At 40.0% G+C, this 16874-nt stretch overlaps 1 pseudogene; it reads left to right on the forward strand.

Annotated features, from left to right (window-relative positions):
- Positions 1-278: 278 nt before the first annotated feature.
- On the forward strand, positions 279-2305 carry LOC136838047 (uncharacterized; annotated as a pseudogene).
- Positions 2306-16874: the final 14569 nt, after the last annotated feature.

Raw genomic sequence — 16874 nt, forward strand, 5'->3', positions numbered from 1 at the left:
AAAAAACTCTTAGCATTAGTATGAAGAGGCTGAAAGAACTATAAAATTTCAAATGTAAATGCAAAAAGAAACCCCTTTATCTTTACAAGCTGGTTCCTCATGTGGCAGAAATGATTATTGATATTCAATGCAAAAGATGCAAACAGAAGATCATCAGTTCCCCAGAGTCTTATGGGAAGAATTTGTATAAACGGAATAACATTATTTTGAATTTGCCTATTACCGAAAACTTTGGCTTTGCTGCATTACGAAGATATTTAGGCGCATTTGGAATGAAGATGATTTCAACATATTCATATTATCGCCATCTTCATTTCATCTTCCAGTTGATGAAAGAACATTACAAGAAGAAACAAGAAAATATCTACCAGTGCATCAGAAAACATTATGAAGAAAAGTTAAACATTGTTCCTAATGAAGATGGCTGTTTGAAGATTGATGTTTCTTATGATGGGACTTGGATGAGGAGAGGGCATACATCAAAAGTTGGCATGGCAGTAGTTATAGAAGTTTGCACTGGATTTCTTGTCGACTACGAAGTGATGAACAAATATTGCAGTGTGTGTACGTACAAAAGCAATGACTTGAAGAACAAGAAAATTACTCAAGAGTATTTCGATACATGGCAAAGAAATCATGAATGTACAGTAAACTACTCTGGAACTGCTGCAGGAATGGAACCCGACAGAGCAAGAAGGATTTTTGGCCGTTCAATGGACTTGAAATTCAAGTATGAATATTTCATGGGAGATGGAGATTCCAGCGCTAACAATGCTGTATGTGCAATGAATGATGGCCAACGACCATATGAAGACGTCAATGTAATAAAGATTGAATGTATCAATCATGTACAGAAAAGAATGGGAGCTCGTCTCCGAAAATTACGTGATGAGTTGAAAGTACCCGTAACAATGAAGACAGGCAAGCAGATGTTCCGGAGTTTATTAGGAGGAAAAAATAAGTTGTCAGATAAGGCTACTGATACCATGGTGGCTTACTTTGGCCAACGCATACGTGAAAATGTTGGAAAGACAAGTCTGGAAATGAAATTGGCCATTATGAGTAGCTTTCACCACATCTCAACAGACCAGAAACTTCGACATGGGTTTTGTAAGAAGGGACCAAATTCTTGGTGTTTCTTTCAGCAAGCTATTGCTGAAGGAAAGTCACCTGAAGACATCCAACATACTAAGTCCCAAGTGTTCAACATCGGGAAGAAGCCGAGAAGAACATCAGAAGCATTTATGAGGCTCTCACTACAACTGAGCTTCTAGAGAGATGTGTGAGAGGTTTGACACAAAATGCGAATGAAAGTTTTTATTCAAAAATGTGGCAAAGAGCAAGCAAAGTAAAGTTTGCTGGACTTTAGCGTCTTCAATTTGTGGCAGAAACAGCTATTCTGGACCATAATTTTGGTTACCAGAAGTCATCTCCTCTATATGAACTTAACATCAGTCCGGAAGAACTAAATGTAGCCTTGAACATTCAAGACAGATAGAGGAGAAGACACAGCTTGACGAAGACTGTGAAGCCAAAGAAGGAAACTAAAAAGACTCAGGATTATGCTGCAGGAGCCTTTTAGCCACATTGTAATTATGAATTAATAACCTGGCCACAGAGAGGAGTGTGGGCAACTCTGACACCCCCACAATGTGGGATAATATTCTTTCCAAGAGAGAGGAAAGAGGGGGACCAGGAGCCTAAATATATAAAATATAATTCAATATACATAAAATAATAATCACACCCCCCCCAAAATAGGTCAAATCCGCGAATGCTTAACACCCCTCTAAAAACAATTAGAACTGCCCATTTTGATAGCTTAAACCAAGGAAAACCCTGTAAAAATACTTATACCTGAGTATTTTAATAGTTTTATCACAAAAAGTGCTAAGTGCCCGGAGAATTGAGAGACATTTGGAAAGGCATAAGGGTAGGTACCTAGACTGGCCGATAAAAAAAAAATAAAAATAAAGGGCCAAATGCTTTGTCATCTGATTAGTGACATGCATGAATGGATTAACGAGATTCCCACTGTCCCCGCCTATCTAGCGAACCCACAGGCAGGGGAATGGGCCTGCACACATCAGCAGGGAAAGAAGACCCTGTTGTGCTTGACTCTAGTCTGATATTGTAGAGAGACATGAGAGGTGTAGCATAGGTGGGAGGCTGGGTAACCAGCTGACAGGGAAATACCACTACTCTGATCATTTCTCTACTTACTCGGTTAAGTGGAACCGAAGCCTGGCTCCCAAGGTGGGCCAGTGTCTCTGAGATTCTACCTCCAAGCTGTTTGTTCGACATGAGTGCGCTGCTTGCCTTTTCCCTGGCATGGAAACAGATAGAAGGAATTACCAAAAACATCATGGAGCTAAAAATATCAGAAAGAGCAAGCAGAGGTACATTAATATTGCCCAAAACTATACCAGGAAAACTAAGGAAAGCACACAGGACATTAATCCACTACGCACCAGCATCAATAATGCAGCGATTATTCAATGCATTACCAGCTCATCTGAGGAACATATCAAGAGTGAGTGTAAATGTGTTTAAGAATAAGCTCAACAAATATCTAAGCTGCATCCCAGACCATCCAAGATTGGAAGATGCAAAATATACAGGAAAATGCATTAGCAGTTCTCTGGTAAACATCAAAGGTGCCTCACACTGAGGGACCTGGGGCAACCCGAACGAACTGTAAGGTCTGTAAGGTCTGTAAGGTAAGGAGGTAAGGGTGGTGGCATGCCAGGTCTGGGTGCTCGCACCCAACGGCGATCCTGGCCGAGGACAGTATCAGGTGGGGAGTTTGACTGGGATGGTACATCTGTCAAATGGTAACACAGGTGTCCCAAGGCTAGCTCAGCGAGGACAGAAACCTCGTGTAGAGTAAAAGAGGAAAAGCTAGCCTGATCCTGATTTTCAGTATGAATATGGGCTGCGAAAGCACAGTCTATCGATCCTTTTGACCTTTTAAGAGTTTTAAGCAAGAGGTGTCAGAAAAGTTACCACAGGGATAACTGGCTTGTGGTGGCTAAGCGTTCATAGCGACATCGCTTTTTGATCCTTCGATGTCGGCTCTTCCTATCATTGTGAAGTACAAATTACAAAGCGTTGGATTGTTCACCTGTTAACCCTTAGTGGACGGACTGAGCTTCAGTGTGAAGTAAAACAGGTTTGGGGAGGTGGACGGATTGAGCTTGAGTGTGAAGCAGAATTACGCACCACTGTTATGGAAATAATAATTCAAAACAAAGGTGCCAATACTTCTATATGCTATAAATATGCTATAAATTCACTAATGGCAACTTTTATACAGACGTGAGAGTTAGGCCAGTATCAGTAATGCTTGTGACTTCAAGGGGGAATGTACTGCATCTCTCTCTCTCACATGAGTCTTTGTGTAAATTTGCTTGTATATATACGAAGGGGTTGCTGTTGTTTTTTGTTTTTGTCTTTTACGATAGTATGTCGGTTGTAAATGTAATTTTACAAAGAAAATTGCAAAGAAATATTAGAAAAAGCATGTAAAAGTAAAAAAAAAGTTACTGAATCTTCCTTCTCGTAAACTTACGTGAATATTTTACAACACATGCAAAAAATTTGTTACTGCTTTTATTTCTTATCTGTTTTGATATTGTGTGAACAGTAATAATAATTTTACAAAATCCAAAAAACTTATTTATTAGAAAAAACATATATAAGTTGGTAAAATTTATGATTGTCTTGTAAATGAGGCCCCACAAGGGGTTGTAAATAGTCATTTTCAACTTCTCGTGGCAGGTAGGGAAAATTTTTAGAATTTTTGAATTTATACAGTTTGAATGTACGTGTCATTTTCTTTCCATTGATGTGATTTTTTTTTTTTATTTTGCCGACCTCAAAGTTTCCCCGGTCTGGGGTGCTGCACATTGATAAATTATGCCGTCCCTTACGGGTTAATAGGGAACATGAGCTGGGTTTAGACTGTTGCAAGAGAGGTTAGTTTTACCCTACTGTTGTTGTGCGCGTCGTTGTGATAGCAGTCTTGTTCAGTATGAGAGGAACCACAAGACCAGGCCACTGGTATCACTCCTGGCGGAGACAACAAGGAAGCAGGGCTAAGCCCAAAGGATTTGCATCTGAACACCTCTAAGACGGAATCCGGGCTTGAGTTAGCAACGATAAAATTTATTGTGCACAGCGCTGGGAACTGGCCGAAAGAGACGGACCCAGTCGCCACACTACTGGGTCGGGTGGCAGCCGGACTGACTGACTGGTCAGTCCTGAGGAGAGTGCCAGTGGAAAGAGAGGAATTTATTGGGGAGGTTGTTGCGCCAGGCCCAGCTGGAAGTATGATGACTACGACCCTTCCATTCTCTCTAATGGAGATTGCCCCACGGCCCAGTGCGTCGTATGGCAAACCACCCAAACACAACTTGCGTAGAAAGTTGGGGTGTCATAAGGGGTAGAGCAGCGAGAAATCCCAAATAAGCTGCGGTCCTCTTAGACCCTGCATTGGCCGGCTCATGGTATTATCCATACTGGTCGCTGCTGCAGTAGTAGGTGCTGCTGCTGCCAGCAATTGACGATTGTTATTTGGGCTGTTGATAAGGTCCCCTACCTCCGAGTATTGGGGTTGAACCTGGCCACGGCTCGCCAAGACACATGAGAGAGAGAGAGAGAGAGAGAGAGAGAGAGAGAGAGAGAGAGAGAGAGAGAGAGAGAGAGAGACTAACCCACACACCTAAATGGTAAGGGTGGTGGGTGATGCAAGTGAAGACTAAATGGTAAGGGTGGTGGGTGATGCAAGTGAAGAAAGGGGGATGAGACTGTTTTGTGTGTCGTTGGACGAGCTGTCTAATGGGACCGCAGAGTTGGAAGCTGGCTAGCTTGAACATGATAGTGAAAATGATGATTGTTTAAGTCATGACCCTACATGATTGGGACACAAACTAGTCACTATCCATTAGTAGAGCCATCCAGCAGTCACCTATTTTTCCAAATAGAGAGAGAGAGAGAGAGAGAGAGAGAGAGAGAGAGAGAGAGAGAGAGAGAGAGAGAGAGTGGGGAGTTTTAGATCACTTGAGCGCAGCCTACTAGACTGTGGGCAGGCAGGCACGCAGGCAGTGGTTGGTGACTCTGTGTTGTGGGGAGAGAGAGAGAGAGAGAGAGAGAGAGAGAGAGAGAGAGAGAGAGAGAGAGAGAGAGAGAGAGAGAAGATATGGAGAGTTTGTTTTGAAGTTGGGAGAGTGAGAAGGCAGGCTAAGGCGTGCAGTTGTTGTGGGGAGAAGAGAAGATGGACTTCGACAAGTGTGTGTTGGAGAGAGATTGCGTGAAAGGTTTGAGAGAGGGACAGGTTGAAAGAGGAGTCGGGTGCGGGAGAGAAATTTGGAGATTTTGTTGTTTTTGGTGCTAGAGATTTGGTTGAGTTGCATGTTGGACCTTGGGTGGTGGTTGTGGCCTTATATATATAGGGTGTTGAGTTTGGAGAGAATATAAATGTGCATATTAAAGAAAGAGGCATTTTTAATGTGGAGAGAGAGTTATGTGGTGGAAGAAAGGAAGGCAGGCAGGCAGTCAGTCAGTAAGTGTCTAGTGCATCTGTGTTGTAGAGGCTGAGAGAGTGAGATACTTGTAGACAGTTTTAGATGAGTTGGGTGAAGCCTAGTCTGTGGGCGGGCAGGCAGTGGCTGGTGCATGTGTGTTGTAGAGGCTGAGAGAAATATAGAGGCAGGCAGAGAGGAGAGACTCATATGCAGTTTAAGATCACTTGAGCACAACTTTACTGTGGTGGGCAGGCAGTCAGTGTCTGGTGCATCTGTGTTGTTAGAAGCTGAGAGAGAGAGAGAGAGAGAGAGAGAGAGAGAGAGAGAGAGAGAGAGAGAGAGAGGCAGGCAGGCAGAGAGGAGAGAGACTCAAATGCAGTTTCAGATCACTTGAGCACAACTTTACTGTAGGCAGGCAGGCAGTCAGTCAGTCAGTGTCTGGTGCATCTGCATTGTAGAGGCTGAGAGAGAGGGAGAGAGACTCATAGACAGTTTTAGATGAGTTGAGTGAAGCCTGGTCTGTGGGCAGGCAGGCAGTGGCTGCTGCATCTGTGTTGTAGAGGCTGAGAGGAAGAGAGAGGCAGGCAGAGAGGAGAGAGACTCATAAGTAGTTCAGATCACTTGAGCTGAGCACAACTTTACTGTTACCCATATCCTTTGTGCCTGTTTGTTGATTCTTTACCAGTTTAGTTTTTTCTGTAAAGCATTATTTTCCTCTTGAGATTTATTTGGCTGTGGTTTGTTACTTCTGTTTGTATTTTTGATGCATTATTAGCTCTTGTTGTCAAGGCATATTTAAGTTTCTTAGCAAGGTCTTGAATTCCTCTCACTTTTAATTCTGATTTAGCCTCTCTATTAGATATTCCTGTTCTTTCTTGTAGCATTTTCAATTCCGTGTTGTACATGTAATACATGTATTCTTTGGATCTTGCAAGATGATTCTGCCCACAGTTTATACATTTTAGTTCGTTGCAATTCCATTGTGTGGCATGTTCTTTAGATCCACAATACGCACACACAGGTTCGTTTCAACAATATTTTCTTGCACATGCCCATACCTGTATTCACTACAGTTGGACACTGTAGTGGTTTTGGGACATAGGGTCCTATTTCTCTGTTTTGACCTAAAACTTTCATTTTTTGGGTAGTTCTTGACCCTCAAATTTTATTTTTTTTATTTTTAACATTTTCTTATTTTTTGTTTACTCTGTATATTATATACCTCACAATCTTGGACTCTGGGATATCTTTTTTTAAGAGTACAAGAGAATATTCTTTTCGATTGGTTCGTCACTGTTCTCAGGGAGTACAATGGTACCCTGAATGCTGTTCATGGTGTCATGTTTTCTTAATTTTTACTTTTATATTATCTATTGTTGTAATGGACATATAAGCCTCAGACTGGCTCTTTGTTGTGGCTTCTATAAGCCATGTATTTTCTCTTATTTGTCTAAACGACATTTCTGTCGTTGAATGTCTGTTTAATAGGTAGTTTTCCAACTTTAGGGCTGAAATTTTACGTTCTGTTTCTAAGGTTAGAAACCTTGACCAACTTCCACTCCCAAAGAGGGAGTCGAAGTGAGTCAAGGTTGGGTCAAGACGATATTTACTTTTGGGTTTGTTTTGTACTGGAGCATACAGTTCCAGTGTAATTACATTAGTATTTTTTTCTGTTTTTTTTTTCAGAGAGATATTATCAGAAGAGGTTCCAGTGGTTGTCAACTGTGCCAAGTCGCTACCATCACCCAGAGGTACTTAAATCTTCAGCACTACTTAGCATAAAGATCGAGGTAGAGTATATAAAAAAATTTTTAAAAAATAAATAAATAAACCTGAAAACCTTAAAAAGATATCATCAGCCTTTCATGGAGTTTATTCTTCCACCAACGGCACAAGTGGGAACTGACTCCCTAATGTCCGCTCCCTACCCTTGAGTAAGAAACCTCACTGAATTTTGCATTCCCTGCCTGCCCAGACACACAACCTGGCCTGCACTCAAGTAAGTGCTCTGCAACCACCTTCTCTCTCTCATTGATAAGTAGACTTTCCGAGCCTTTCCTACCAATTTTTGTCTTTGCTCACTCTCATCAGCTGACACAGATGCCAAAAATCTCTCTCTCTCTCTCTCTCTCTCTCTCTCTCTCTCTCTCTCTCTCTCTCTCTCTCTCTCTCTCTCTCTCTCTCTCTCTCTCTCTCTCTCTCTGCCTCAAGAACACAGATGCAGCAGCCGCTGACTAACTGAATGCCTGCCTGCCTGCCTACTGTAAAGTTGTGCTCAAGTGATCTGAATACTACATACGAGTCTCCTCTCTCCTCTCTGCCTGTCTGCCTGCCTCTAACTCTCTCAGCCTCTATAACACAGATGAACCAGCCACTGCCTGCCTGCCCACAGTCATCAAGCTGTGCTCAAGTGATCTAAAATTGTCTATGAGTCTCTCTCTGTCTCTCTGTCTCTCTCTCTCTCTCTCTCTCTCTCTCTCTCTCTCTCTCTCTCTCTCTATAACACAGATGCACCAGACACTGACTGACTGCCTGCCTGCCCACAGTCAAGCTGTGCTCAAGTGATCTGGTCTCACTGTGTGGGATGGGGAAAGGTCTGCTGTGATTGATGTGCAAATTGTCTCTGATAGCAATGTGAACTGCTTGGACTACTACCATAAGCTAAAAAAGTCAAAGGACGACACCCAGTGTGTGAGGACATTTGCAACATCACTAACCTCCAGTTCCCATTCCCCAAGTGTAGAGACCATTACGGGGAACTGGAGAGGTGTCCTCTCCTGGGACGCTCTAGAAACGTGCAAAAAAGCTAAGGATGAATGCGGGAGACTTAGATCTGCTCTCAGTGAAGTGTGTACTCTAATTACATGGGGATGAGTGGCGGTGGTGATGTCACTTGGACCGAGCGTCACGAAGGGCTGGCAGCTTGACGTTCAGTCGGGACCCATGAGAGAACCAACAGGGCCTCGTTAGGTGGAGATACTGTCGCCAGAGACGTAGAGTTTGATAACATCAGGAATGCGTCACAAATCACAGAATGTTCTATAGACCCCTAAAAGAAGAGGGGAAAATAATAATAATAATAATCTTTATTGCAGCTCAGGGCCATATACATGGAATATACAAATACAATACAATACACACAATCTGGATACCAAGATAACATGATAAAACTAATAACCGGCAGAATCCACACAGTTGCTGAAGAAGCAGAAAAAATAGAATTCATAATAATGGTAGCCTAATGAATGACTGCAATCATATGGAGAAAAATAGTAAAAAAAGAAATATTAAAACTTATAACAATTAATACAGATTGCAAACGATTAATTTCCAGCTAGGGACCTTAGGTGTTTACATAAGTCAGGTCCAGAAGGCTAAATATGAGAACTGAAAATTGCAAAACTCTACAGTGATATTATTCACAGCAGTAGTAAAAAAGGACGAATATCAATAATAACAAGAAACATAGAAACAATAATAATAATAATAATAATAATAATAATAATAATAATAATATAATAATAATAATAATATAATAATAATAATAATAATAATAATAATAATAATAATAATAATAATAATAATAATAATAATAATAATAATAATAATAATGAACCAAACAAAAACTTCTTTCAGTTTTCTTCTGAAGATGGAAAGAGAAACCCACAAGATTCTTGTGTATAACTTGTTTACTGGTAAATATTTTACATATTACTTTGATCTCGAGCACTTTCAGGTCCTAACTGTGACCCTTTTTCAAGAGATGAGGTAGTCAGGCTGGTTCAAGGCCCAGCAATCTTCTGGAACTTCTTCTCCCTGTGCTGTCATTTATATGATGGCTGTCCTGGTTTCCATTCTCTTGAGAGTTGTTAATCTCCTCCTGTCGGTCTGATATCCTGATCTGATGGTCAGTGGTATTAATCCTTGTGGTGTGTGAGTAGTCACCACCGGTCTGTTGGGCAGGAGACCTAACCTCCAGGTCAGAAGGGTCGATCTTAGCTTCTTTTAATATTAAAGATCGGCTTATGAGGAATTTATGAGGTTGCGTTCAACCCGAGTGTATTTGCATAATTCCTTTGGGAGATCAAACAGAAGTAGAGGTACGAATAGGCCTAGAGTTAACGTAAGAAATACCAACAATATGCCCAAAGGTGCAGAAGCAAGCACAGCCACGGGCCCAGACCCAGACTCAAAAAACGTATTCACAATTGTGAATACTCGTTCAGCCATAGTGCCTTTTCAAGGCTTAGTCAACGGTCAGTTGACTCAAGGGGTCGAAAGCTGGATCACATCCATCGATGCCCATTTGCGAACTAAAAAAGAAGTGGATCCCGTTATACAATTACAAGAGGCAAGGTCATTTATTGACAATGTCAAGGGGGATGCTGGTTCTTGGTTACGCACTGGTTCGTTTCAGGAGTGCCAAACCTGGGATGAATTGAAATGGTTGTTAAGAGATGTATACGGTACCGAGTCCGATATGGATGAAGTACTGGCATTGACGAGTATCCTCAAATTAGCAGATAAGAAAGACGTATCACTAATTGATCGAGCTGCCCTCGTAGCAGATAAATTTCAAGAGTGGCATGCAAGGCTACTCAACTCCTCTTGGGTTAATGGCCACACGATGCGCACCGCAGACGTACGCCGTTTAATGAAATTGTCAGTAATAACTGGTATGCTACCAGACAGATTGGTGCGTTGTTTTGATGTCAAATTTGATAAGGCATCTGGCGAGGTGGACATCCAAAAGCAGATTAAAAAGCACATGGCGCAATGCCCGGACTTAGATCCTACAATCATATCTTCCGTAGATAATACTCAAGTTAAACAGGTTCTTGCAGATGCAGCTGCATCACAACAGGTTAATGCGGTTAGCTCCGTCAACCAGCAGGTGAAATGCTTCAATTGTAACCGTATTGGTCACTATAAAAGTGAATGTTGGTCTAAATACTGTAGTATTCATCAGACCACTAAACATAGTTATCAAAACTGCCACCAGAGGCAGAAAAATCAAAGTGGGAACAGAAGCAATCAGCATAGCACCAATACCGGTAGTGGTCCTACTGGTAGTAATGTTAAGAAAAGTATCAATCAGCATCAGTATTAGAAAAAGAAATATCAGGGAAAGAAATATCAACACAATCAACCAGGGCAATCTAATGTGAACACGGTCCAGGATCAAAATAGTTCACAGAATTTTCCCAGTGTCAAGGAGAAAACCGTGACAACCTAATGGTCTCTAGGGATAACTTTAGTAATGTTGAGTTGCCAGTAAGTAACATGTTTAATATCTTGACCGATCAGTGCGCTGGTCAGACACTTGTAGAAGAGTGTGATAATTGTAATTTATCAGGTAATCATTCAGTTTTAGATGTGACTCGAATTCTCACGCTCATTCATAGGAATACAGATGAAAGGCCTGTTATTAAAGCAGTCAGTAAACATCACAAAGCCTTTACCTTGTTCCTAGATACTGGTAGTCCTCGTAATTTGTTGGATTTAAAATCACATCATTTACTGTTTCCAGGTTTTCCCATAGAGAAGACTAATGTCAAACTGGCAGGTTTAGGAAATAACAACTTGAATGTAGTGGGTACTGTCAGAATTCAGTATAAGATAGGTAAAATTATTTTTACCGATGATTTTATTGTAGTAAGTGGGATTAATATGCATCCAGTAGTCATTCTAGGCTATCCATCAATGTCTAAGAATAACATTGTTCTGGTTCCGGCCAAGAGTGGTGTCTTTATTAAGGAGAAATTTATCAAATCATCTCACACCTTAAAGGCAAACTGTGATCATAAGGACGTACCAAATGAAAAAGTTACTTACAATGAAGAGCCAATTAGTGTTTGGAGTATATCAGAAATTAACCAAGCAACTCATCACAACACTTTTTCCCAGGTAATATCTAATTTTAATCAGTTTATAGAACCAAATGTACCTTCATATATCACTGTTACTGTTAAGAAGGTCCTACATGAATCCGAGATCATGATATTAAATGAATCAATAAAATTACATGGTTTATCTGCGACCGAAGCTCTTTACACGGTTGATAACAACCATCAAGCAGTGATTGAAGTCTTTAATCACCCGAATAAAGAGTTAATAATAAGTAAGAACACACCCTTGATGGATGTTGAGGTCTATCATCATAGGATTTTGTCAGTAGCAGAAGTAGAAACTGATCACTTGACAAGTGACAACGTTACCTTAAATTCAATAAGAGATAAGTTGGTTGAGGACATAAAAGACACAGATGTCAGGGAAAAATTTGAGGAGTTACTAACAAAATATAGTGATGTATTCACTACTAACAGCGGCTGCTTAGGTAAAACTAATGTCATTGAACATCAGATAAGGTTGAAGGATCCAAATAAGATCATTTATGTTCCTTCCTACAGGCTGCCTATGAAGTTCCAAAATGAAATAACAGAGGAAGTCGAAAAAATGCTTAAAGAAGGCGTAATAAAGAAATCTGTCAGTCCATATAACTTTCCATTAATTGTCGTCCCCAAGAAAGATCGTACTTGGAGGATTTGTGTTGATTTCAGGAAACTCAATGAGGAAACTATCCCAGATAGATTTCCTGTGCCTTGTACTGATGATATTTTGTCGGTTCTAGGCCAATATTCTTATTTTACTTCATTAGATCTGTTAAGAGGTTTCCATCAGATCCCTTTGGAGGAGAATAGTACACAATATACAGCATTTAGTACCTCCAGGGGCCATTTTGAATTTTTAAGGATGCCATTTGGGTTGCGTTGCGCACCTATCACCTTCACAAGAATGATTAACTTAGTTTTTGGAGATATGTTAGGCGACATCCTTCATGCTTATATGGATGATTTAGTTATATTTTCACATACACTTGAAGATCATCTTAAGAAATTGGAGCTTGTTTTCCAAAGGTTGAGGCAGTATAACCTAAAGGTAAAATTATCACAATGTGACTTCTATAAACAGGAACTAGTATACTTAGGTTTTGTTGTGTCAAAAGATGGTCTAAAGGTGGTACATGACAAGATTTCAGCTATCGAGAGATTTCCTGAACCCACCTCAGTGAAAGGTGTTCAGCAATTTCTGGGTATGGCTGGATACTATAGGCGGTTTGTATATAATTATTCAGTAATTGCAGGACCTTTGACTGATCTAATAAGAAAAGGAACAGATTTTAAATGGGATGTTCAACAGCAGTCAGCTTTTAACACTCTGAAGGAGAAGTTATTGTTCTTCACCAATCTTGATTTTCCCAGATTGTAATAAACCATTTTACATTGCTACAGATGCTTCTGATTATGGGGTAGGTGGTGTCCTGCTACAATGGAAAAATTATAAATTACACCCTATAGCATTTTATTCCAGAAAGTTGAAACCCGCTGAGAGCAAATATGCTGTTATAGACAAAGAGGCCCTAGCCATTGTCAATTCCTTATGTAATTTTAAATATATCATATATGGCTATGAGATTAATATATTAACAGATCACAAACCTCTTTGTGACTTCTTTAAGGGTTTTGATTTCAGTCCAAAAAGGACGAGATGGCATATGATAATACAAGATTTTGGTGTTAAAATAGGGTATGTTCCTGGCAAGACTAACATAATCGCTGATGCATTATCCAGGAACCCAGTGACGTCTCATACACATGATCCTTCTGGTTTTGATGATGATCTATTGACGTTACAGTCTGTTAATATTAATGTTGCTACAGAGAATCAAATAACCTCAGAATTATCAGGTGAGGCTGCAGATGACTTAGGCTGGAGTCATGATGATCTGCTGAGAGAACAATTGCAAGACGAAAAATTAAACCCAATAATAGAAACGCTAAAAGGAGATAAAAATACTGACGCTTATAAAAAGTGTGTAACAGAGAATTATTCAATAGTTGATGATGTCTTGAGTCGGAACGTTCCAAGGAAGACTAGAAGTAGCTTCCATATTAACACAAATCAGGTAGTTATACCTAAGAAACTGATACCCGTCGTGGTAAAATGGTTGCACACAAACAAGTTGAATGCACACCCCGGTTTCTCCATCATGCTAGCCAAAGCACGGAACATGTTTTATTGATCCTCAGTGTCTGTGGATATCCATAATTATATTAAATCTTGCGAGGTCTGTCGTAAGAATAAAGGTTATGTTAAGAAACCATTATCTTTGGGTACTTATCCTGTGCCACAGAAACCGTTTGAGAGGGTGCATGTAGATTTGCTTACAGGGTTCTATGAAACCCAAAGAGGAAACAAACATCCGTTCGTTGCTATAGATGCTTTAACAAGGTTTGTAGAAATCTTTCCTTTGAAGAGTAAAACAGCACAAGAGTGTGCTAGAGTCTTTTATGATGGTTTTATATGCCGACATGGTATACTTAATGTTTTAATATCAGACTCAGGTGGTGAGTTCAATAATGCTTTTCTAGTTTCTTTGTGTTCATTCTTAGATATAAAAAAGATTAATACTTTGGTCTATCATCCGGAATCTAACGCCTTGGTAGAAAGGGTGAACCGTATAATCTTGGATATACTTGAGGTTACCATAGGTGGCATGGATCCCAATTGGGATTTAGCAATTCCAACAGTAGTGTGTACAATTAATACTGCTTATCATTTGTCAATAAAGATGTCTCCTTACGGAGCTGTTTATGGAATCAGAATGAGGTCGCCTTTTGATGTGCTGAATTCCACAGAGGCTATACCTGACCCATTAAAGAACGCTGTTGATGTCAGCAAAGTGAGGTTTGACATACTTTATAAACAGTTATCAGATGCTAATGTCATTATGAAAAGGGATCATGACAAAATAGCAAAAACTTATAAACCTTGTGCAGTTGGTGATAGAGTTTATGTAAAGGTTAATGTAAGGAAAGGCTTAAACTATAATTTAACTCCAATTTTTGAAGGTCCATTTCAAGTTCTTGAATTGTTGTTAGCCAACAGATTGAAAATCAAGAATTTAAGCAATCCAAATGATGAAAGAGTAGTCAATATTTCGCAAATCCGCGCCTAGTTCTGTGGATATGCGCTGTGATTAACTAATTCCTTGTTTACTTATGTTGTATTGTTTGCTTAGAATTTACCTTTATATTCTTTATTTTTCATTTAGCAAATTATTGTGTTTATCCTTCTTGGAATGCTTCTACAAGTTGTTCTTATTTTGCAGGTCCAGTCATGAAGCCTGTTTATGTCTTCATAATCATGTGTACCTCAGGCACGATCGCTTTTCCATGGGGAAGTTCCACTTTTTCGTTAGGTCCTGGGACAATAGTTGAAAAGACCCTAGACTTCTTTTTGTACACTAAGTCCTTAGTGATGGAAGTGACTATGGACGCAATTTTCCTGACTGAGGATAATGTACTCAGGTTGCATGAAGACTTGGTTTTATTTCAGGAGAATTTAGAATCCATAGGGAAAAAACATTTTACTCTTAATCACACAGGACCTATTTCGCCCATTTATGACGAGGCTGAACTTTTGTTTAAAGAAGTTAATGTTAAGTTAGTAGACACAAGAGTTAAAGTAAATGAGCTTTTGAAATGGTCTATCCCACATGATGTAGTAGAACGCAGGAACTCGTTTTTGTTTGCTGCACTTAGTGGTTTAGGTATCTTTGGTTCAGTAGTTGGTGTAGGTCTTGGAATAGCTAACCTGGTTAAGTTAAGAGCTGAAAAACATAAACTTGAGCTGCTTGAGCAGGAATAAGATATAATCATATCCCAGTTAAATAAACAGTTACAGACTATTAATAGTTTAGTAGACGAATTAAATGATGCTACTAGTCTTTTACAAGGCATGGGTGATACTCAGTTGTTGGTAACGACCTTATCTTATTACTATACGAAGATATCCCAAATGTATGACAATATCATAACTTTTGAAGAGAAAACAAAGGATTATATTGAAGCTATAACTTTGGCAATTAATGGAGTTTTATCACCACATTTGTTGCCTATAAAGGACTTGATGCAGATTATCTATACTGCTCGTGATAGGATGGGTTGGAAACCGTTAGTTGAGCCACACAGACTTGAATTTTACTATAGTTTAATTTCTGTGAGGGTTGAACAGGGTAAAATATTAATCTCTATTCCCTTTAATCCTTCCGATCCTTGGGAGTCCTACGTTTTGCAACCTTTTCCTACTAGGTTTGGGGCTTCCACGATTCCAAAGGTATCCAATTATAGGGCATTAGTTTTGTTGTCTAGGTCTGAGAACATATACGCAGTCGTATATGACAGTGACAAACATACACTGAACTGCATCAAATCTCTGAATTCCAAGATCTGCTCAGTAGACTCGTTTGTATTCAGAAAAGTAGACGCTCGTTCTTGTCTGCTGCAACTAGTTCTTAATGGGACTTTCTTAGTGGGAGAAGAGCATTGCCTGGCTGGTTATCATGATTTTGAAGCTGATACATACTTACACAGGCTGACCAATGGTTCAACAATTCTGTACGGGCGGGACGAGTTCCAGATGTCCTGTCCACGGGGCTCAGTGTCGAAAGCCAGTATTGGTCTACTTGTGGATGGTTGCAACGCCACTTCGAAGGACTACAAGAGCTTTGGACTTACAACATTGACCCGTGGATATCGTTACTTCTTGAACTCCACGTGGGATTTCACAACTGTTACGGTGGAGATGCCAGTTTTCACTAGCGGTCTACACAACGTTACTGGCGGAGGAGAACCAGTCCTCTAATTTCACGAAACTGGCATCCACATAGACCTGGTATTACCAGTTCTAGGTACCCTGGCACTGCTGACAGCTTTCGTAGGTGCCATTGTGGTTTTGGCTCTTCACATTCGACGGAATCAGCATAGTGACATAGCATTTGTCCGGAAATTTGGACTGTCTGACTTTGCTGGCCAAAGGAGTGCTGCGTTTAGTAGGCCGGTCTTTCGGTTTACATAACCTCGTGGTGGCCACACGGGTTAGCATTCTGTTTGGGCAGTGAGGAGGAACTGAGTTTGAAGGAACAGAGGTGTCATAGTGTGTGGTTGCCTGAATGTAGTTTTACAGGTCAAGAACTTTCCACTATTAGGAAAGTAGCATACACTAAATGTTTTTATATTATGTATCTTGTGGACAGAACTCTGTCTTAGTGTATGCTTAAAGTTTACCCAATTATGATTTACGTACCGTGTGTACTCTTTTATCTTATTATATATGTGTCTTCCATATGATGAATTATATTACACTTGTTTGTTGCACATATTTCAACAACAAGGGGTTCTGATATTTTTCTTAGCATATCTGTATTCTTGCATTTTTGCTGCAACACGCTGGATTTATGAACCCTCTTATTTGTTTTGGTTTGGGTAGACATTTATTTTGTTTAGT

The sequence above is a fragment of the Macrobrachium rosenbergii genome, unplaced genomic scaffold (genome assembly GCF_040412425.1).
Source record: "Macrobrachium rosenbergii isolate ZJJX-2024 unplaced genomic scaffold, ASM4041242v1 13909, whole genome shotgun sequence".
Classification (NCBI taxonomy): Eukaryota; Metazoa; Arthropoda; class Malacostraca; order Decapoda; family Palaemonidae; genus Macrobrachium; species Macrobrachium rosenbergii.